The 22,566-nt window shown below is 46.0% G+C and overlaps 1 non-coding gene across 1 annotated transcript; it reads left to right on the forward strand.

Annotated features, from left to right (window-relative positions):
* Positions 1–20,235: 20,235 nt before the first annotated feature.
* On the forward strand, positions 20,236–20,340 carry LOC128401077 (U6 spliceosomal RNA). The gene has a single exon (XR_008327426.1). It is a non-coding gene; the product is annotated as a U6 spliceosomal RNA (small nuclear RNA).
* Positions 20,341–22,566: the final 2,226 nt, after the last annotated feature.

Raw genomic sequence — 22,566 nt, forward strand, 5'->3', positions numbered from 1 at the left:
AAGACAGCAAATTCCAAAAACTCTTTCCCGCAAACTTCTTGGTTTCTTTTCAGCTTGATGCGTCAGCAGGAAATGCATTTATGGCTGTTTAGAGGAGACAAGGCTGGAGGAGAGGTTGGGGGGGGGAGGAGGGGCAGAGATGCTGGGTTTAAAGAGTTTTATAAACAGAGGGGAGCAGAGCAGCTAACACTTGCCTGAAAGCTGCACCCCCTCACTTAGCTGCCCTCTATGCTAAGCCCAAAGGTGCAAGGGCCTGGTTGCCAAAAAGCACTCTGCACATGTTCAGAGGCACTGACTACTTCACAGAAATCAGGTGAAGCTTGGGAGAAATGACATCCAAACTAGTTATTTGAAGAACCAAGGTTCCCCCTGTCAGGTTCCCAGAAAGGAGAATTTTGAACTTTAGAGGTTTGCGTGTAGATGGAGATTAGGGTGGTTAAAGCAGACTCCTGGATTCCTGGCTCAGAGAGGGCTGCAGAGTGGAGTGGTTAAAGCATCTCCACCCCGCCCCCCCCCAATTATCTGCACCTAAGATGTAGGACAGTCTGATGATGTGCCTCAGAGCTGTGTATCAGTCTTTGCTTCTAAGCTGGCAGAACTCTTTAAGGCTCTGATGGGCAAAGTAGAGCAACAAAACACGACTCTCTTTTGTCAAGAATTCCCCCTTCTAATTCCCGGAAACCTCCAGCCTCTGTGACCAAAAACATTTACCGTATTTTTTGCTCCACAAGACACAGTTTTTCCCTCCTAAAAAGTAAGGGGACGCTAGAAATAAAGGAGGCTGCCTGGGAGGGGGGAGGTAAAGACAGCGAAGTTGCAAGCAGAGGGCACAGGAATACTAAAACAAGCAATGAGGAGAGAAATTAGAAGACAAAGGAGGAACAAAAAACTGCTTCAGCTAAGGAAAAGACACTAAGGCAAACAAGTGGGAAGGGGGTGTTGAAAGACAGCAGCTGATCGGCAAGCGAACAGGAGGGAGATAAGGGACGCTAGAGATAAAGGAGGCTGCCTCGGAGGCGGGAGGTAAAAGCCCATGGATCCTCGGGATTTTTGCATTGGGTCACCCCAAATTCACGATCAGATCACATAGCATGCCCATGGCTACAGCCTGCACCCAAAAAATCATGCACCCACTGTTGTGTGGGGCTGCAATGGCGCAAAGCACGGATCCACATGGATCCTCAGGATTTTTGCATTGGGCTACCCCAAACTCACCGTCAAATCACATATCATGTCTGTGGCCACAGCATGAACCACAAAAACCATACACCCACTGTTTCGTTCAGAATATTTTTTTAATTCTTGTTTTCCTCCTCTAAATTCTTGTTTTATTATTGCTTGTAAGCCGCTCTGAGCCCGGCCTTGGCTGGGGAGGGCGGGGTATAAATAAAAAATTATTATTATTATTATTATTATTATTATTATTATTATTATTATTATTATTATTATTAAAACTAGGTGCGTCTTATGGTCAGCTGCATCTTATGGAGCGAAAAATACAGTAATTGTGCAAGGGCATGGGTGCAGCCAAGCGGGTGGGGTGGGGTGGGGTGGGCAGTCCCCCTCCCCACATCAAGTAAAACAATAGAAATGTTTAACTAACCGACCAATCACATCAGTTCTGCCCCTCCTAACTTAAGTCCCACCACCCCTAACAAAACCCCTGGCTACACCCAAGTGCAAGGCAGGGAATCTTTCTACAGGGGAGTAGTGGGGGGAGGCAATGTGGCTTTTTCTCCTTGGGCTCCTTAGGATGCTTATCGTTGAGGGAGGATATTAACAAACAGAATAGTAAATTGTTTTTATATGCAATAACGGCAGCAAGAATATTACTGGCACAGAAATGGAAACAAGAAGAATTACCGACGAAAGAAGAATGGCAGACGAAATTAACGGACTATGCAGAATTAGATAAGATGACAGGAAGGATTGAAAACCTGTGGGACCAGAGATTCTCAGAGGACTGGAGTAAATATCTGAATTATCTGAAAAGCAATTGCAACAAACAGATCACGCTAGTAGGACTGCAAGAAGTTTTGTAAGGAGGATTATGTGAAATGGAGATTACAAACTCAAACAGAGATTACAAACTCACGTTTCTCACAGAAAAGCTTAAGATACACGTTGATCTAACCACACTTAGTTGTTATCTCTGAGAAATGTAGAAAATAACAGGATATATTTATACGAATTCTTCAAACTTACACGACCCCTTAAAAATTAGCTGATAAAGGTGAATACATCGAAACAGGCCCCTGTCCTAGTTTCTGATCCATAATTGACTTCTGACTTCTGCTCAGTGATTGAAACTAAGACCTTCACTTCGAATCTGACTACAGTATGGACTAACATGAACTTATCTCTACTCATAAACTCTTATCTCTAATTCTGTAATGAATTATTGTGTTATGCATATCCTTATGAGTTTGAGTTTGTAATCTGTGTTTGAATTTGTAATCTCTATTTGAGTTTGTAATCCTTGTCAGAATACAAAACAAACAAGATGAATTTTAACAGGGAGAAATGTAAAGTATTGCACTTGGGCAAAAAAAATGAGAGGCACAAATACAAGATGGGTGACACCTGGCTTGAGAGCAGTACATGTGAAAAGGATCTAGGAGTCTTGGTTGACCACAAACTTGACATGAGCCAACAGTGTGACGCGGCAGCTAAAAAAGCCAAGGCAATTCTGGGCCTCATCAATAGGAGTATAGCATCTAGATCAAGGGAAGTAATAGTGCCACTGTATTCTGCTCTGGTCAGACCTCACCTGGAGTACTGTGTCCAGTTCTGGGCACCACAGTTCAAGAAGGACAGTGACAAACTGGAACGTGTCCAGAGGAGGGCAACCAAAATGGTCAAAGGCCTGGAAACGATGCCTTATGAGGAACGGCTAAGGGAGCTGGGCATGTTTAGCCTGGAGAAGAGGAGGTTAAGGGGTGATATGATAGCCATGTTCAAATATATAAAAGGATGTCACATAGAGGAGGGAGAAAGGTTGTTTTCTGCTGCTCCAGAGAAGCGGACACGGAGCAATGGATCCAAACTACAAGAAAGAAGATTCCACCTAAACATTAGGAAGAACTTCCTGACAGTAAGAGCTGTTCGACAGTGGAATTTGCTGCCAAGGAGTGTGGTGGAGTCTCCTTCTTTGGAGGTCTTTAAGCAGAGGCTTGACAACCATATGTCAGGAGTGCTCTGATGGTGTTTCCTGCTTGGCAGGGGGTTGGACTCGATGGCCCTTGTGGTCTCTTCCAACTCTATGATTCTATGATTCTACATACTTTTGAATGGATTAATTTGTCTTACAATTGACTATTGATTTGCGAGTAGATACGACTCCCAATACTGAAACTTATATTGGCCTGAGTTCTTGGTGTGCTTTTTTCTTGGTATATTTAATAACAAGAACTCCAACTTATTTAACGATAGCCTCGCTGCCATGGCATCTCAACTGAGGACAGGCCTTGGGCACACCCCAGACGCCACTGCAGTCGCACAGGGCAGGGGGAGCATTCGTAGTTGCCGGGCCAGCCGCCTCCAAACCTTTATTTTTTTTTTATGACCTCGCCTGCCACACCTCTGGCCCACAGCCAGGTTCCCAGCCCCCTAGCCCCTCGCTCGGCCTCCCCTCCCCTGGCGAAAGCAGCCTCTGTTGACCAAGCCCTGCGCGTCCCTCTGGAGCCGGGAGCCGTCATCCCCACAAAAGGGCCTTATTAATGGGCCCGAGGCCATGCCGCCATCCCCTGGCTGAGAACACAAGGGGCTCTGTGCTCTGGCCGCTGTCTCAAGGTGTCCCATTTTCATGCTCGTCGTGGCAAGATTGATACCCCCTGCCGGCTCTGCCGCGAGGAGTGCGGTCCGCTGCAGGAACACGCAGTCCCTGAAAGCCCCGGCCTGGGAAGGGGTTGGGTACACAAAAGAAACGCAAAGTGAACAAGAAAAAAAGCCATCGTTTAAAAGCAGCCTTGGAAGGTTCTTCTGAGAAGCGGAGCTTTTGGACCCCCCCCCAGGGGGTACGTGACCCAGCAAGCGATTCCAGGGGGCACACGTGGGATCGTGGCCCGGCCTCGTGGGTGACTAAGGGTTGCAATTCCAAATGGAAGGTGCTCTCTTGCATCCCTCAGCTGCTCTGATAAAACTGGGATATCTGGCTTTTTTACATGGCGCCCAAAAATGTGTGTTTTGGGGGCACCGTGCTCTCATACAAGCTCCGAAGAAAGCACATCTCTCACGTGGTGGGTTTTTTTTAAAAAAATTACTCCTCAAGAAAATTCCAGAATGGCAAAGTCACTATTATTATTATTATTATTATTATTATTATTATTATTATTATTATTATTATTATTTATTTGTATCCCCCCCAAGGCCAGGCTCAGAGAAAGGAGGCATCACGTTGCCTGAGAGATCCCTGCCCCTCCTGCTTGCACGCAAGTAGGTATGGGATTGGGGCTGCTCTGATGGGAAGGGAGGCATTGCACTGCCCGAGCCTCGCCACTGTTGCCGCTCTCGGCCCTCCTTCTCCGCCTTCCATGCCTGACCCACCATGCACCGCTTCCCCACCACCACCAAAGAACCAACAACTCAGGGGCTGCCCAGGCTCATGGAGAAAGGAAATACAGTGGTACCTCTGGATGCAAACGGGATCCATTCCAGAGCCCCGTTCGCATCCTGAGCAGAACGCAACCTGCGTCTGCATGTGCGCGGGTCGTGATTCTCATAGTTCCAGTTCTAAATTCACTTTGCCGCATCCCCGCATTATTGTTTCTAAAGTCCCTGTGAAAATTCAACCGCATTTTTATGTGAATTTCTCCCGTTTTTTGTACGCAATTTCCCTTAATACGCATGTTTTTGCCAGGGCATGTTTCCCCAATATAGAACATTTCCCTTTGTTATTTTCACCAACATGCATTTTATATGCATACTTCCCCTTTGCATAGATGCATTTCTGTACACATTACATTAGTGGTGGCCAAACTTGGCCCGCCAACTGTTTTGGGACTACAATTCCCATCATCCCTGACCACTGGTCCTGTTAGCTAGGGATGATGGGAGTTGTAGTCCCATGTACCGCAAAATTCCGAGAAGTGTGCGTTGCAAAGGGTGGATGAGTTTCAGTTTGCGCATCGTTTTGGAAAGTGAACATGAGTTTGAGTTCGCTTTTAAATGCAAGCTGAATCCATGGTCTCCCTCACCCCTAGGTGCCCCCCATCCAATTTTAAACCATTCAGATCAGAGCATTTAGCCCTAACTGCCCTTTTGGACGCTGCAAATACTGTTCCACGCCTGCTGGTGTTCACACCCACACACTCACAGGCTTGCTGCCATATAGACACTTGTGCCTTTGCCCAACCCTGTACACCATCCGTAACGTGACATGGCTGCCCCACGCACATGTCAACCCATCCCCAGCGCCACGGTGACGGGTGTGCTGTCCCCTCGGAGTTTTACAACCCTACAACTCTTGGGATGAGCAGGATCCCCCTTGTCCCTGGCCTGCTGCAGCCCAAGTCCCCTCTCCTGGCACACAGAGGCCAAAGTAGTTGCTTGCCAGCTCCCGAGTCTTTTAATCCGTGTCGCCCATTGGAACAGAATGAAAAGGTTGTTGTTTGGCTGCTAGACAGGAGTTCGGGGCGGTGAAAGGGATGGCAGGAGGGGAATGAGGCGTCTGTGCATAGCAATGAAGCCTTCTTTATCCCGCATGTCTGGGGAGCTGGCACGCCACAGGGAGAGCACATACAACGCAGTCTGCTTCTGGGAAACAATGGGACTTAAGCCGCAGAGAGAAAGAGGCCGACTTTAGGGGGCAAGAGAAACTCCCCTGCACTTGCTCTCCACTTCATCAGGTACAATGGTACAAGACTGGTCCATCAGGTGAGGCTCAGCAATGGAGGGATAACTCAGATGCTCAAGGATGCTTCTTTGAGGCAGCTGGAAGTGGGTTTTTTGGTGTGTGTGTGTTTTGCATCATGTTTGAGGGTGTGTGTGTCAGAAATCTTTACACCCATAGAATGCAAATGTGGCATCAAGAGCAGCAGGATTCTGTGACATGAATCAGTGGTGCAAATTTGTATAGATTTGTTTAGCCTGCATAATTAGGTCTCCCTCAACAAGTCATGAGGAAGGGCAGGGATCTCCTCCTTGGGTGCCAGCCATTTGCACTATGCCATGGTTGGGCATAGGGCTGGAGGAGAGACTCTTGAGAGTCCCATGGACTGCAAGAAGATCAAACCTATCTATCCATTCTGAAGGAAATCAGCCCTGAGTGCTCACTGGAAGGACAGATCCTGAAGCTGAGGCTCCAAGACTTTGGCCACCTCATGAGAAGAGAAGAGAAGAGAAGAGAAGAGAAGAGAAGAGAAGACTCTCTGGAAAAGACCCTGATGTTGGGAAAGATGGAGGGCACAAGGAGAAGGGGATGACAGAGGACAAGATGGTTGGACAGTGTTCTTGAAGCTACCAACATGAGTTTGACCAAACTGCGGGAGGCAGTGGAAGACAGGAGTGCCTGGCGTGCTCTGGTCCATGGGGTCACAAAGAGTCGGACACAACTAAACAACAACAACATGGTTGGGCATAGTGTGCTGTGGAGTGCAAGCCCAGCTATTATATCTGGTTCAGCATCTGAATGAGTGTCAAAAGCAGAGTGGGAACCTTAACCCTCTCCTCCTTGACCATGACAAGTCCTGCTCAGACCACCCTCTAGCTTCTGAGATGTCACCAGGCACTTTCTACACATTTTTTCAAGCTAAGCTTTGCAGCCACAGGAGCGAGAAAGGTCGAGTCATAGAACTGTAGAGTTGGAAGAGACTCCAAGGGTCATCATTGTCCAACCCCTTGCAATCCAGCTATCCCATACGGGGATTGAACCTGCAACCTTGGCATTATTATCAGCACTGAGTTATCCAGCTGTCCATGGTGAGATTTCTCTCTGTGCTGTAAAAATACTGAAATGTGCACAAACCAGATGTTTAACACACACACACACACACACACACACAGAGAGAGAGAGAGCATTGTGAATATCCACACTAGGGGCCACAATAACAATGCGCATTCTTTCTCTTCACCAGTACCCAGTAAGGTGTGGCTGTTGAGATTTCTATTCCACCTTAAGGAACAGATGTGTGGAATTGTTATGTGTCACATGTCTGTTTACATTCCAGCACAGTATGCTGGGAACTTCCATTGTGTATAGCTTTTGCTTTTCCCGTTCTCTCTGAGACCACATGAGAGAGAGACGACATGCTTCTTTGTCCTGATTTATGATTAATAAATCTGTAGTTGTAGTATGCTTCCACAAGCCTCACACCTATTCTGTGTGCGCAGTTCTCTCTGCTGATAGTGTGCCCTGGCTGTGAAGCCCAGGTCGCTGATTTACGTCGGAGCACGGGCCGATGGAAGGAGACGGCACAGCTGTCGACAGTGGCTGTGATCATGGACAGTTGGTAGGAAATACTCAAAATCTGCTATTCTCATATTTCATATGAGTGATATCACACTAGTCTGCGTTATGCATGTCAGGAAGAACTTTCTGACAGTAAGAGTTGTTTGACAGTGGAATGGACTCTCTTGGGAGGTTGTAGGGGTCTCCTTCCTTGGAGGTTTTTAAGCAGAGGTAGGATGGCCATCTGTCATGGATGCTTTAGCTGAGATTCCTGCATTGCAGGGGGTTGGACTAGATGACCCTTGGGGTCCCTCCCAACCCTATGGTTCTGTTATTCTATCCCTTCTTCATTGGCCTTTGACATCAGTTCCTGTTCTTACAATTCCTTTCTATTCTTAGTTCTTTAATGTTTATATTGTGAAATGGTGATCTTTCACTTTTAAAAAATGAAGAAGAAAAATGGGAAGAAATAACTAAGTAAAACTCATCTCTTGTCGGAAAGAAACTGATATGAATGGGCTATTCAAGGTGCAATTAGGAGGTATTGATCAGTAACACCTCAGCCAAACTCGACAGGAATCAATAAAACAGTCTGATTTTGTAAGCAGGAAGCTCTGAAGGCAAAGGAAAACGGGAGAAGAACACAGAAAACACTGGACTATAATGATCTGCATAAAAACTGAGTGAACAACGGGTTTTTCCTCTTACAGTTCTAGAGAAAGGGGTTAGTAATTCCCTCTAATAATACCAAGCTTCACAGTAGTTTGGAAATGAAACAGGACCACCCCAAAAATATACTTGGGGTAGTGTCTGGTGTGCAGAAATATATCAGTTTGCAAATTTAAAGAAAAAGTCATTAAAAACCAAGTTGGATACAGAAGTTATTGTGAGTTTACAGAATCCACAGTTCGTTGGGGTGTCAGGAGGGAGAAGAGGACAGAGGAAATTGACCTTCTTCAGCTCTAAAATAGTATTCTGGGATTGGGGATTGGGGCAACGGGGTGTTAATTGTGTTAAACAAAAAACAATAAACCCCTACATTTTCTACTCTCCAGAAACACTCCCCCAATCTATTACGGTACATAGCAATGAAAGTATTTGTTCCACATTTGTAAGAACTCAATCGTTTTGTGTGACAGCACCTAAACTTGGGAACTCCCTGCCTATTGAGAATCCACAGTTCTCCTTTCGATGCCTGCGGAAAACATTCACGTTTAGGCAACCTTACCCGGATACTTAGAAAGTTGAGGTGATTATAATCTGTTTCAGTATTTCAACTTTTGTATGTTTTAAAGTTTTATTGTAATTTTGTCTGGATTTCCTTGTTTTATCTTTTCGTAAGCCGCTTTGAGTTGTGGTTTTTTTAAATCAAAGTGGCGTATAAATTTTATGAAATAAATAAACAAATCCTCGACCATTGGACAGGTTGGCTGAGCCTGATGAGAGTGCGGTCCAAGAATATTTAAGGGCTCTACATTGGCTACCCCTACTAGATTATATACAAAGAGTGAACTCCGTTTTGTGAGTGCAGATCCTCTGAATATGGTAGGCAAAACATTACCATCCATTGTCAAGGGCTGGTTGGACACAGAGTGGGCGGGCTCAGAGCCCGGGGAGTGGTGATTGGACAACGATGCATTGTCAGAGGGAGAAGACTGGGAAGAGCAGGTGTCGGAAGCTGAAGAGGTAACAGGGCTTAGTGAGCTGGGAAAATCTGTGGCAGAGATAAGTCCAGACTCGGGGCAGAAGCTGAAGCAATGGAGGCCAAGAGGCAGAGATAAGTCAGGCTGGTCAAGAGTCATGTGTGTGTCTTGCTGTGACAAACTCCCCTCCCTTCCTGGCTCCCAGACCCAGAAGAGGCATGCAAAGGGCGGAGGAGAGTTTGGCCTCATGCAGGCGCAGTCTCCGATTGCTTGGAAAAAGCGCTGGAGAGGAGGGGACTCAGACGACTGTGAGGAGGTGGGGACTTTCAATCGCGGCAACTGATTTCATGGAGTCAGACCCACAGGGAATGAGCTGCTGTGCTCATGAGGCATGGCACTCTACCAAGTCTGTGGAGATCATGTTCTTGCTAAGAAAGAGTTAACTCCAAATTTGAACTGTGTGATTACTGACCGGCAAGCACCTGTGACATCTGTGAACAAAAAGGAAGTATCAGTAGTTCTGGAGAAAACCAGAGTTTTGGAAAAGTATAGAAAAATTCAGGGACAGAAAACCTAAAATGGGGTGGTGTTGGTGGGGGGAAATCCAAGACAGCCTCGTAAGGGACTAAATATGCTCAGTGGCTACTTAGTGAAAAGGGCATGGCTGGCTGGCTGGAACTCTAAATAAGAGCATCCAACTCTGCGAAAAAATTGTTGCAGGTTCCACTTGTCATACGGACGCGGGTGGCGTTGTGGGTTAAACCCACAGAGCCTAGGGCTTGCCGATCAGAAGGTTGGCGGTTCGAATCCCCGCGAGGTGAGCTCCCGTTTCTCGGTCCCAGCTCCTGCCAACCTAGCAGTTTGAAAGCACGTCAAGTACAAGTAGATAAATAGGCACCGCTGTGGTGGGAAGGTAAACGGCGTTTCCGTGTGCTGCTCTGGTTCGCCAGAAGCGGCTTAGTCATGCTGGCCACATGACCTGGAAGCTGTATGCCGGCTCCCTCCGCCAATAAAGTCAGATGAGCACCGCAACCCCAGAGTCGGTCACGACTGGACCCAATGGTCAGGGTCCCTTTACCCTTACCTTTACCACTTGCCCTATCATCTATCTATCTATCATCTATCTATCATCTATCTATCTATCTATCTATCTATCATCTATCTATCTATCTATCTATCTATCTATCATCTATCTATCCATCCATCTATCTATCATCTATCTATCTATCTATCTATCTATCTATCTATCTATCTATCATCTATCTATCATCTATCATCTATCTATCTATCTATCATCTATCTATCATCTCCTAACCACACAGTTTTCCTTACATTGCCAGGACAGACTAAGTTGCAAGGGCGTAGCTTTGGGGGGGGGCAGGTGGTCCCAAGTGCACAATTTTAAGGAGGCATGAATCAGGGCGCCCCCAAGCTTCTGTGGGGATCCCCATCCTGCCCAGGCACATCCTCGTGGGCCCGGCCCCCCATCCTTCCCTGCCTGCTGTCAGGGGTCTCTGGGCCCCCGAGTCTGGCCTGGCCTGGCTTGACCACTGTGTCGTCAGCCCCCTCGCTGAATGGCTGTCCAGCCAGTACTACTCGCTCCCCTTTGGTGTGCTCCCTGGACGGTGAGTGGGCATGGGAAAAGGGAGGTGGGCAAAGGGCAACCCCAGCATGGCAAAGTTCGGCACTGCTTTCTGCAGGGATCAAGAGGATTCGCCCAAGGGCCGCATTGGCCGGCTGGGCTCCCCCCTGCTTGGCTTTTTTGGGGGGTCACTCTGGTGGCAGCAGCGGTGAGGGCTGGTGCTGTGGGTTCTGTTCACCCTCCACGCCCCCTGACCAGGTGCATGCATATGCCGCCCCTGGCACCAGCAAACCATGCTATGCCACTGCTGAGTTGCAAGGACTCCATCAGGCTGGCTTGACCTCCCTATGATCTAATAGTTACCCAGGGAGATCGTATGGTAGGGACAGGGCGGAGGGGGTGATTTATAATCTGCCTGTGCTACAGGACTCATTAAAACTTTGACCACCTCGTTCACCCGCAGCAGGAGTTCTTCTGGAAAAGGCAATGTCTTTATGACCCCTTCCATTTCTACAGCACAAAGACTATTCATGGATCCTGGAACATTACATAGCCTGGCTTAAGGTGAGGGAGCTACAGAGAAGGCGTCATTGTGCGGGGATGATTTGTATGCAGGGGCACTGGCTGAATAAAAGAGGGGGGTGAGTGAGGAGAACACGAGAGACTTAAGTCCCAGAGAGTACTAGGAACATAGTGAAACTGGTCATCACAAGGGTTGGGTGGGGCATCGGAATTGTGGTTGGGTTGCTTTTGTTCCTAAAATGATAGAAGGACCGGCTCTACTATTAGGAAGAGTGAGGCATTGGGCTGCCTCGGGTGGTAGATGCTGGGTGTGTTTGGACATCAATGGGAAACAACAGCAATGTTCTGGAGGACAGTATCTGATGCAGCAGAAGGTGTTGATGCAGGATTCACTGCCAGTCTAACTGGTTTCTATACCTGAAATATGGGAGTCCTTTCCCTCAGGCGGCAAAATGTCTTGAACAGGCACCAAGGGAAACAGTTGGGATGGGTGATGCCATCAAGTGGGGGGAAACAGGGACCTGCGCTAGGAAGTGATTAAAGATGTGATGCATTATAGCAGGGATGTGGAGCCTGCGACCCTCAAGAAGTTATTGGACCCCAACTCCCATCTGCCCAGCCAGCATGGCCAATGGTCAGAGATGATAGGACTTGCAGTTGGGATGGCTACAGGCTACCCACCCCAGACTTAAGGAATCATAGAACTGTATAGCTAGATGAGAACCCAGGAGTTTTCCAAGGGGAAGCAGCAGCATAAAGGCAAAACAGCTTGGATCCATGTCTAGAAAGCATGGGGCAAACAGACAAGAAGAACAGACCCTCCAAGTGTCCCTATTTTCCAGGGACAACCCTGGATTTACAGAAGCTGTCCCAGTTTATGATTTGATCCTGGAATGTTCCGCTTTTCCTTAGGTTGACCCTATTTTCACTGGAGAAATGTTGGAGGGTATGGAGTTATGCAACCCCTGAACCTAGGAGATCAGTAACGTTTAGAAGACACCTGAAGGCAGCCCTCTATAGAGAAGTTGTTTAATGTTTTATTCTGTTCTTATATATGTTAGAAGCAGCCCAGAGTGTCTCGGACAACCCAGTCAGATGGGTGGGGTATAAAAAATAATTAAATTTATTATTATTATTATTATTATTATGAATAGGACATCCCTATTTTCATCAGAGAAATATTGGAGGGCGTAGCAGGAATGTGGACAAGCCCTGTGTCGACAGCAGCTGAGCTGAATCTTGTGTGTTGATTCAAAGTGACCAGTCACATCTCTCTGTCTGCCTCTCTGCCTGTCCATCTTCCCCATCGCTTCTACACGAACAGTGCTGTGTTTTTCAACATTTTAATCCTGGCAGTCTCACAGTTGCCATGGCCACTCCGGGACCAATTAGCTTAACCTGAAAGGCAGCCACGGAGAACAGGCTTTTCTTTGCAACTACCTGGGGCTAGATTTGAACTGTTGACCTGAGAGGCCTCTTAACCCAGCGTTGGGCAAAAAGACTAGCGCCAAGCTGGACCCGGAGGCTGGGCCTTCCTCAGGACGGAGTTCAGATGGATTTCGAACCCGGGGTGGGAGGGGGGCTCTCCTTGGGGCCAGCCGGCCGCTCCCTCCGCTGAGTCTTGTGGAGCCTGTGTCCTACGCTAGCCCCATAGTGTATAGTAGCAGCCCAGCCAGGGAGCCTGGGGGGTCGCCATGACATCAGAATCAGCTGAAGGGAATCCGAAGGACTAATGAGGATGCAGGGAGAGCACAAGGCTTTCTTTATTCCCAGCCAAAATGACGCAGGGAATGGCCTCTTTTCTGTACCCTCCTGGGCGGCAGAGCTGGTGGGGGGCTCAGCGAAGGTGCCAGATATGAAGAGGTGGGGCTTTGGAAGTTGGTTGCGCTACCAAGAGAATAGAGAGCCCCCCCGGATTTGTGAAAGAAGAACCAGCTCCAACTAATTTATAGAAACCAACCGAGGATCGTTTTCGTGCCTTTAATACCTTCCATTCAATCAATCAAATTTAATTGCCCTTAATATGTTCAATCCATTAAACAGTTTTTTTACCGTTGCCAGCACTTCGGTACAAGTGCTTGAACTAATGGAAGAGGATTTAGCAAAGAACCGCCCCTCGTCGTTCGATGAAAAGGCTCTTTTAACATTGCCAGTCCCTGTGGCAGAAATACACTGTCTCCAAAATAGCTTAAAATACCTGCTCAGACACAGTTGCCCTTTATTTTCTGCCAGACTGATTCAAATTCACTCCTTGCTGGTTAATCAACTAAAGCGTTGGTTGATTAATCTGCTGCTTGATTTTATAGTTTCAGTCTGTTGGTTAGCTTTTCTAGTACGGCTGTTTCCTACCGGTACAGCTCGCCTGCATTGCATACACAGCCCAACAAGACAACAACAAGAACCCATGGTACATAACTCCTGTAAAATTAGCAAAGATTTATCACAATAGTGATAATCTATGTTGGAAATGTAAGGAAAAAGAAGGTACCGTTTATCATATGTGGTGGACCTGCCCCAAGGTGAAAGACTTCCGGGAGAAGATTTATAATGAATTGAAAAAAATGTTGAAATATACATTTATTAAGAAACCAGAGGCTTTCCTTCTTGGAATAATAGGTCTGGAATTGCCCAAGAAAGATGTTAGATTGTTTTTGTATGCCACAACAGCTGCTAGGATTTTGTTAGTTAAGAAATGGAAAACACAAGAAGTCCCAACAGTGGAGGAATGGCAGATGAAGATGATGGACTTTTGGGAGCTAGCTGACCTTACCAGAAGAGTCCGCGACCAGAAGGAGGAGTACCAGGAGGAATGGATGAAATTCAAAGACTATTTAGCCAAATATGCTAAGATAACTTAAATAGAAATACTTGCAAGACAACAACAAGAACCCACCGAAAGCATACGAGTCAATATGGTTAACTTGACCTGACAATCCCTTCCCCACGTCACACACGCAAACAAATCTCACCACAGCCAACTGAAGAAAACCAAGCATGCCCTGGGCCCCCCAACCTCTCTCACTTGCCAATGAAAACGAATACAGTGGTACCTCGGGTTACAGACACTTCAGGTTACAGACGCTTCAGGTTACAGACTCCGCTAACCCAGAAATAGTACCTCGGGTTAAGAACTTTACCTCAGGATGAGAACAGAAATCGTGTGGCAGTGGCGTGGCAGCAGTGGGAGGCCCCATTAGCTAAAGTGGTACCTCAGGTTAAGAACAGTTTCAGGTTAAGAACAGACCTCCAGAACGAATTAAGTTCTTAACCCGAGGTACCACTGTAATGAATAGAAAGAGAACCTACCTGAGTGACGCTGACACAAAACCCCCACAGGTACACTGTTAGGCATGGGTAGGCAAACTAAGGCCCGGGGGCCGGATGCGGCCCAATCGCCTTCTAAATCCAGATCAAGGACGGTCCGGGAATCAGCGTGTTTTTACATGAGTAGAATGTGTCCTTTTATTTAAAATGCATCTCTGGGTTATTTGTAGGGCATAGGAATTCGTTCATTTTTTCCCTTCAAAATATAGTCCGGCCCCCCACAAGGTCTGAGGGACAGTGGACCAGCTCCCTGCTGAAAAAGTTTGCTGACCCCTGCTAGGGCTGCCATATTTCAAAAAGTGAAAATCCGGACACAAAAGTTAATGAGCTTCTTTGGCAAAATCTAAACAACAACAACAACAACACCCTCTGTTTTTTAGGAAGTTCAGTAAAAAAGCAACACTTCCAATATGGGCTGCCATACACCCGGGGTTTCCCTGACATTTTAACCAATTTTTGAAAATTCCATCTGGACGACATTTTAAATGGATGAATCCAGGCAATGTCTGGGAAGTTTTGGACGTATGGCAGCCCTAAGTTAAAGAATAAAACTTTACCACATACCCATCTCCCCTCCCTGCAACCTTATACTGTATACAGCGTTCATGTCTCACATCTATCAAATAATAACCACAATATTATAATCTAATTACTTCTGCCGCTCATAGCTCAAATCTTGCTTATGAGTTCATCATACTATAAGATTTCTTTAAATAGTCCGAAAAAGGCATCTATTCTTCCATAAAGCAATAATCGTTAGATTCACTTACTTTTGCTGTTAATTTTGCCAGTTCTGCATAGTCCATTATCTTACTTATCTGTTGTTTGGTTGGAACTTCTTCTTCTTTCCATTTTAAGCACATATAGAATCCTAGCTACTGTTGTTACATACATAAACAACTTTAACATTTTTGAGGGGCGGGCAGGCGATTTCTGCCCCTATAATCCCCAACAGAAACGTTTTGGGCTTCTTAAAAAATATACTCATCCCCCCACTTTCTAGTAAAGGTAAAGGGACCCCTGACCATTAGGTCCAGTCATGACTGACTCTGGGGTTGCGGCGCTCATCTCGCTTTACTGGCCGAGGGAGCCGGCATACAGCTTCCAGGTCATGTGGCCAGCATGACTAAGCCGCTTCTGGCGAACCAGAGCAGCTCACGGAAATGCCATTTACCTTCCCACTGGAGTGGTACCTATTTATCTACTTGCACTTTGATGTGCTTTCGAGCTGCTAGGTTGGCAGGAGCAGGGACCGAGAAACAGGAGCTCACCCTGTTGCGGGGATTCGAACCGCCAACCTTCTGATCGGCAAGCTCTAGGCTCTGTGGTTTAACCCACAGCGCCACCCGGGTCCCATCCCCCTTTCTAGTAATTGGTCCAAAAAGCAAAATATCAGCTGGGTTATTTGGCCGCAACACTATTTACTGCCCTGGATGGAAAGGCATGGAATTATGAGCAGGATCTTCAGACGAGCGCTAGGTGGCAGCCAACAGTCGTCAGTATCGAACATTTCACCTGCTCTGCTCTGGATCAAAGTGCCTTTTGGGAAAGGCTTGACTGCAGATCAGAACTCCGGGCGGCTGTGACTTGACCCTTATTCCAAGAAGAGAGTCTACCAAGGGCTGCCAACTAACCTCTGACCCATTGGGGAGGATAGATACAAAAAAAGAAAGGGAAAAAAGCTTGAGAAATGATGTCAGGAAAGGGAGATGGGTTCTCTATGCTGTTAAAGCATCATGCTAATTAGCAGTTACAGTTCTCTGTATCTTAATTCAAATATGCATATGCTGCCTTTCTGTCTAAAAAGAGGCGCTCAGAGCTAACAAATAATAGCAAACAAATGAAACAGCACACTTCAGATTGCTCTGCTGCAATCCTTCCAATGAATCAAGTAGGCTGCTATCAGAATTATCCCCGTGTTGCAAATGGCAGGGGTAGGATTGAGATGAAGAGACGACGACTTGCTTCACACAGGCTGTTTTGTGCATTCCCAGGCTAGGTGGGAAGATTCGAACCCAGGATTGCTAGCCTTGTTGCTTATATGCTTAGCTGCTATGCCCAGAAATGATGAATGGAGGTAAAATGTGTTTGGTTCACATTTTCACGTGAGCCCATCGAACCACACATCCTGAACCTGTACGTAAACCAAAACACAAATTTCTTTTGGAATTTTCAGCTCTCTGAATTTTGCACAGCCGTTATCCAACCCAAAAACACATATATTAGAGGAAAGTACACTTTTTTAAAAAAGGAAAATAGCATACAAGCCTGTATTTTATGTGGGAAAACAGCATGCAAAAATGTCCAAGTTAGGCAAGATTTCATGCAATGATGTGTATACTGGAATAAATTCGCACACAAATGCACATACATTTCCCTGCAGATTTTGTTTAATTGCAAACTGATGCAGAAATGGGGCAAACTGCATTTAAGATTAGAACGATGAGAAATGGAGAGAAGCCATCACACGCAAGCATGAAATCAATTCTAGCCTAGGAAGGATTGTGACACAATGCATTAGTTCAGGGGTCAGCAAACCTTTTCAGCTGTGGGCCGGTCTGAGACTGAGAAGGCGATTGGGCCAGATACGGCCCCCGGGCCTTAGGTTGCCTACCCCTGCATTACTTACTCTATAACATGATGTACGTATGTCTCCCTGTCCCACACCCACAAGCTTTCACAGTTATTCTGCAGGAATGCAGATTAAAATTCAGGAGCAAGGGCTTGGTCTATTTGGCTTAGCCCAGCAGTTTTCAAACTGCGTCCCAGAATTACCGGGCCCTCCTCAGTGACAAGATCAGTAATGGCAGACGAGCTTCCACGAAAGGCTGCTTTGCCCACCACTCCCGATCTTCCCCTGCAACATGCAAGTCACACAGAGCAATGCTTAGGCCCGGCAGGTCTGGTCTCTGCGCTCTGCATTACTGAGAATCTGCCCTGGAACCAGCGATAGCTGAACATGTCAAACTGGGTTTCTCTCATTTCTCAAGTCTTGACTTCAGTCCTCCACATTTCCATATCAGTTTGCGTTGGGGGCCCGAAAAGTCCTCATGAAAATTCATCAGCATTTCGGCTGGAGCTTCCCCCAATATACACACTTGTGTCTAAACATTTTCACCATATGCATCCTTGTGCAAAGCAATCCCCGCCAATATACTGTGTTTTTGTACGTTATTTTCACCAGTGGATTTATTGATATGCACACTTTGCAGTGGTCTGTTGCACTGTTATTCACGCTACTCAGCTGGAGAACTAGAGAAGTGAGGGTTTTGAAGATTGGCTCTTGAAATATACTCAGAACCGAGTGTGGATTTCATGCTCTTTATTCAGCTCATAGTAGTGAGGAATGGAAGTTTCCCCGAACTGTCTGCTTTATATACCGTATTTTTTGCTCTATATTTTTGCTCTATATACCGTATTTTTTGCTTCTGAGATTCAGAATATTTTTTTTCTTGTTTTCCTCCTCCAAAAAATAAGGTGCGTCTTGTGGTCTGGTGCGTCTTATAGAGCGAAAAATACGGTACATTGTTTACACAATAGGCCCCACGTGATTGGCTAATTCCGGGATTTTCCTGTAGGCCAATCAGGTTGCGGATTCACTTCCACCTGGAGTTGGATTGGGTGGCTCCTGCGGACCAATCAGACTGCTGCATTCTGAATCCTATTGTTCTAGGACCAATCAGACTGCTGCATTCTGAATCCTCTTGTTCTAAGACCAATCATACTGCTGCATTCTGAATCCTATTGTTTTAGGACCAATCATACTGCTGCAATTTGGATCCTATTCAACTCAGTACATAACAGCTCTGTTCTGTTTGCATCTTGTATCAGAACGGGAACAGAATTGAATGTCTCCTCCACCCCTTCCCCGGGATTCGTTTATTCATTTCTTACATTTAGATTTCGCCTTTCTTTCACCATGAAACTGAAAGCAGCATACCTGTGGCCCCATCCAGGTTATGGCCAGACCTGTGCAACTTCGGCAAAGTGGTCACTTCATCTCCCTTCTGACTATGTCCTGGGATCATCCTGGCATTCTGTAGTCGACAGATTGCTTTGGTAAGGATTCATACTTTAACAAACACAGAATGAGAGCCCTGTCAAGTGTGACAGGGAAGACAATCTTGTGATATGGAAGACAATCTTACTCGGCTACGAGTGACCGCCAAAGAAGAAGAAGAAGAAGAAGAAGAAGAAATTTGCTGAATTGTTTCCCCATGTTTAATGCGCTCTGCAGGCTCCCCATCCCAGCCTTATAGGAAGTGCAACTTTTTGTGTTATCAACTATTGCACCTAAGACTTATGAAGGTGCCATGCTACCAAGGCAGAGACCAACGGTCAATCCAACCAGAAATGTCTGCTCTGAGTGCTGGTGGCTTTCCATGGTCTGCTACCTGGGCATGAAAGTGATGTTGAACAAGGATGAAGACCCATGCAATGCGGTCCTCTGCCTCTCTCAGTAGCGTCAGAAAGCTCACCAGAGGGAGAATATGAGGGGGAGAGAGGGCACCCTCTCTCCAATTATCAGCCCCGCCCCCCCGGCCATCAGATGCAACCTTACCTGCCTCTTGAAGCGCTTTGATTGCTTATTGCCTCATTTGGAAAGAAGAAAAGACTCACATCAATCTGTTTACTGATTTCGGCTGTCGCCAGGGTACTTAATTGCCTCCGTTGATCAAATGGGCATTGCGAAGGAATTAGTTCCACTCCAGAGCCACGCCTGGTGGGGGCTGACGTGCTTCGCGATTCACTTCACTCAGTCACCAGCCAGGCTCTCCTTACCATAACCAAAGTCTGCACCGCAAGGATATTTTGCAAACCTGCCAACTAGCCTGCACTAAATGAAAGGTTCCTGCTTTCACTTTTTGGTCTGGTCAGTGCCCACGTACGCTGAGATTCCTTCTAACAACGCTATCAGCTGTTAAAATAAATTCTGCGGCGCCAGAGCTCGCTGGACCAAAGCAAACCATTTTGTAATGTTTAAGTGCAAATTACACATTGCACAGCCGCTCGGCTGCCACAGCGGCTCTTTGCAACACCTCTACTCCTTTGCAAATCATGATAAACTATGCTAAACCTGAGCTGCCAGGCAGAGAGATGCTGGATGTAAGAGAACTAATTTTACTAACAGGGAATACCAGGGAAAACCTGAAAACTACTGTTCAGCTCTAAGATCACAGCAACTAAAGAATAAACTCTAAAGCGGCAAGACTTAAACCATGGTCCAGAGGCACCGATAAGTCCCTGGCAGGGCTGAAGAGCCGAATGCAGTGGTACCTCAGGTTAAGTACCTAATTCGTTCTGGAGGTTGGTTCTTAACCTGAAACTGTTCTTAACCTGAAGCACCACTTTAGCTAATGGGGCCTCCTGATGCCGCCGCGCCGCCAGAGAACGATTTCTGTTCTCATCCTGAAGCAAAGTTCTTAACCCGAGGTACTATTTCTGGGTTAGCAGAGTCTGTAACCTGAAGCATATGTAACCTGAAGCGTATGCAACCCGAGGTACCACTGTGCTTCCTTAAAGTTTCTCTCTCATGAAATTTCCCTATTCCCCATCAGAAAGAGGGAACTTGTGCTTTGTTTAAACTGAAAAGCTGCTGTCTGAATGGCTGAAGCAGAAACGTCAAAGAAAGCCTTCATGCACAATCTTCCTCCAAGTGAACACACATTGCAGCCACGGAGGACAAATTGCGTAGCTGATTTAATAACATGGAAGAAACACCTGGTGCTGGGATTGCCCACATAGAAGCAGCAAACCACAACAGTCCTTAGTATAACCACTGTTAAGAACCAGTAAAATACTAAAATTGGAATGACACAGAGATGATTAGCATGGCCCCTGCACAAAGATGAATGCAAATTCGTGAAGAGTTCCATATTTTTCGGAAAGCTAAGGAACCAAGAAGACAAAAACTTTAAGAACGGGAAACATTCATAATTTATTTAAGCAGATAAAAACATTAGCATGATTTTAATAACACTTGCAGTGTAATAAATACTATGGATAATATGGAGAGTTATAATATACAGTGGTACCTCAGGTTAAGTACTTAATTCGTTCCGGAGGTCCGTACTTAACCTGAAACTGTTCTTAACCTGAAGCACCACTTTAGCTAATGGGGCCTCCTGCTGCCGCCACGCCGCCGGAGCATGATTTCTGTTCTCATCCCAAAGCAAAGTTCTTAACCTGAAGCACTATTTCTGGGTTAGCAGAGTCTGTAACCTGAAGCGTATGTAACCTGAAGCATATGTAACCTGAGGTACCACTTTATATGGATTATGAAATAATATGTAGTTGAAGATGCTGATATTTGGACCCACAGAGCGGATGGTGGGAAGTGAGGGAGATTCTGATAAATCTCAATAGAAGGCTATGTAATGTTATAATTTTTTGTTTTGTAAAACCAAATAAAAATTATTCAAAAAATGAAAACAAAAAACCACCAAACTACCGGTAAATAAAATAGCATTTCCTAACAATGTCAGGCACAACCGGTTGGCACAATCCACTCGTTCCCCCAGCAGCAACCACCTGGGATGAAGCGCTCCTAGGCTTGAAGAGAAGCGCTCAGAAGCTCACTTCCTTAATTTGGAACATTAGTAAGCAAATGTAGCTGTCATCCTTGGATGCCAGAGGAAGCCCTTTGCCCAAACAACTGTTGGGAGCATGCAGCACATAGTTAAACCGTGGAACTCACTCCCACAGGAGGCAGGGAGGATCATCAACTTGGATGGGTCTAAAGAAGAAGAAGAAGAAGAGTTTGGATTTGATATCCCGCTTTATCACTACCCGAAGGAGTCTCAAAGCGGCTAACATTCTCCTTTCCCTTCCTCCCCCACAACAAACACTCTGTGAGGTGAGTGGGGCTGAGACTTGAGAAGTGTGACTGGCCCAAGGTCACCCAGCAGCTGCATGTGGAGGAGTGGGGAAGCGAACCCGGTTCACCAGATTACGAGTCCACCGCTCTTAACCACTACACCACGCTGGCTCTCTAAAAGAGGATAGGACAGATTCGTGGAGGATAAAGCTGCCCATGGTTACCCACTGTGATGGCTGTGCTCTGCCTCCATGGTTTTCTGAATTCCAGGGGCTGGAAATTGGAGGAGCGGAGCGCGCTCTTGTGTTGTTTTTTTTATGAAAATTTTTATTGGTTTTTCAACATATAATATAAAACAATACAAAAGACAAACACAAACAAACAAACATATAAACATGTATAATTTCATAATTTTTTTTTTCATATACCCAATTTCAGCGACTTCCCCATGCCTCCCTTTTCTGCATCCCTGTTTTGAGCTTTTTTTCAGCAACCCCTGGTCCAGATTACTTATTAATTCCTTTCTTTAACCTCTTTCTTTCCTCTTAACCAATCATTTATCGCTGCAAATCTGTTATGCTTTACCCATGACATTTTAACACTCAATAATTTTACAAGAATTTTTAAGATAAAGTTTAAATTTCTTCCAATCTTCTTCCGCCGTCTCTTTCCCTTGGTCACGGATTCTGCTCGTCATCTCTGCTAGTCCCATATACTCGATCACCTTCGTCTGCCACTCTTCCAGTGTGGGTAGTTCTTGTGTCTTCCAATACTTTGCTAGTAGAACTCTTGCTGCTGTTGTGGCATACATAAAAAACATCCTATCTTGACACCAATTGGCCTACCATGCCCAGGAGAAAAGCCTCTGGTTTTTTGTGAAAGGTACACTTAAGCACCTTCTTAATTTCATTATATATCATTTCCCAGAAGGCCTTAATCCTTGGGCACGTCCACCAAAGGTGATAGAAAGTACCTTCAGTTTCATTACATTTCCAACATTTATTATTGGGCAAATGATAAATTTTTGCAAGCTTGACTGGGGTCATGTACCACCTATATATCATTTTCATAATATTCTCTCTTAAGGCATTACATGCCGTGAATTTAATCCCGGTGGTCCACAACTGTTCCCAGTCAGCAAACATAATATTATGTCCAACGTCTTGTGCCCATTTACTCTGGTTTCTCCTCAGATCGTATAAATCTTTCGCCTTTTACGGAGCGTGCTCTTGTGTAGGAGTCCTGCTTGAGCATTTCTCTCAGGCATCTGGCTGGCCGCTGTGAGAACACG

This window comes from Podarcis raffonei, chromosome 13, assembly GCF_027172205.1.
Source record: "Podarcis raffonei isolate rPodRaf1 chromosome 13, rPodRaf1.pri, whole genome shotgun sequence".
Lineage (NCBI taxonomy): Eukaryota > Metazoa > Chordata > Lepidosauria > Squamata > Lacertidae > Podarcis > Podarcis raffonei.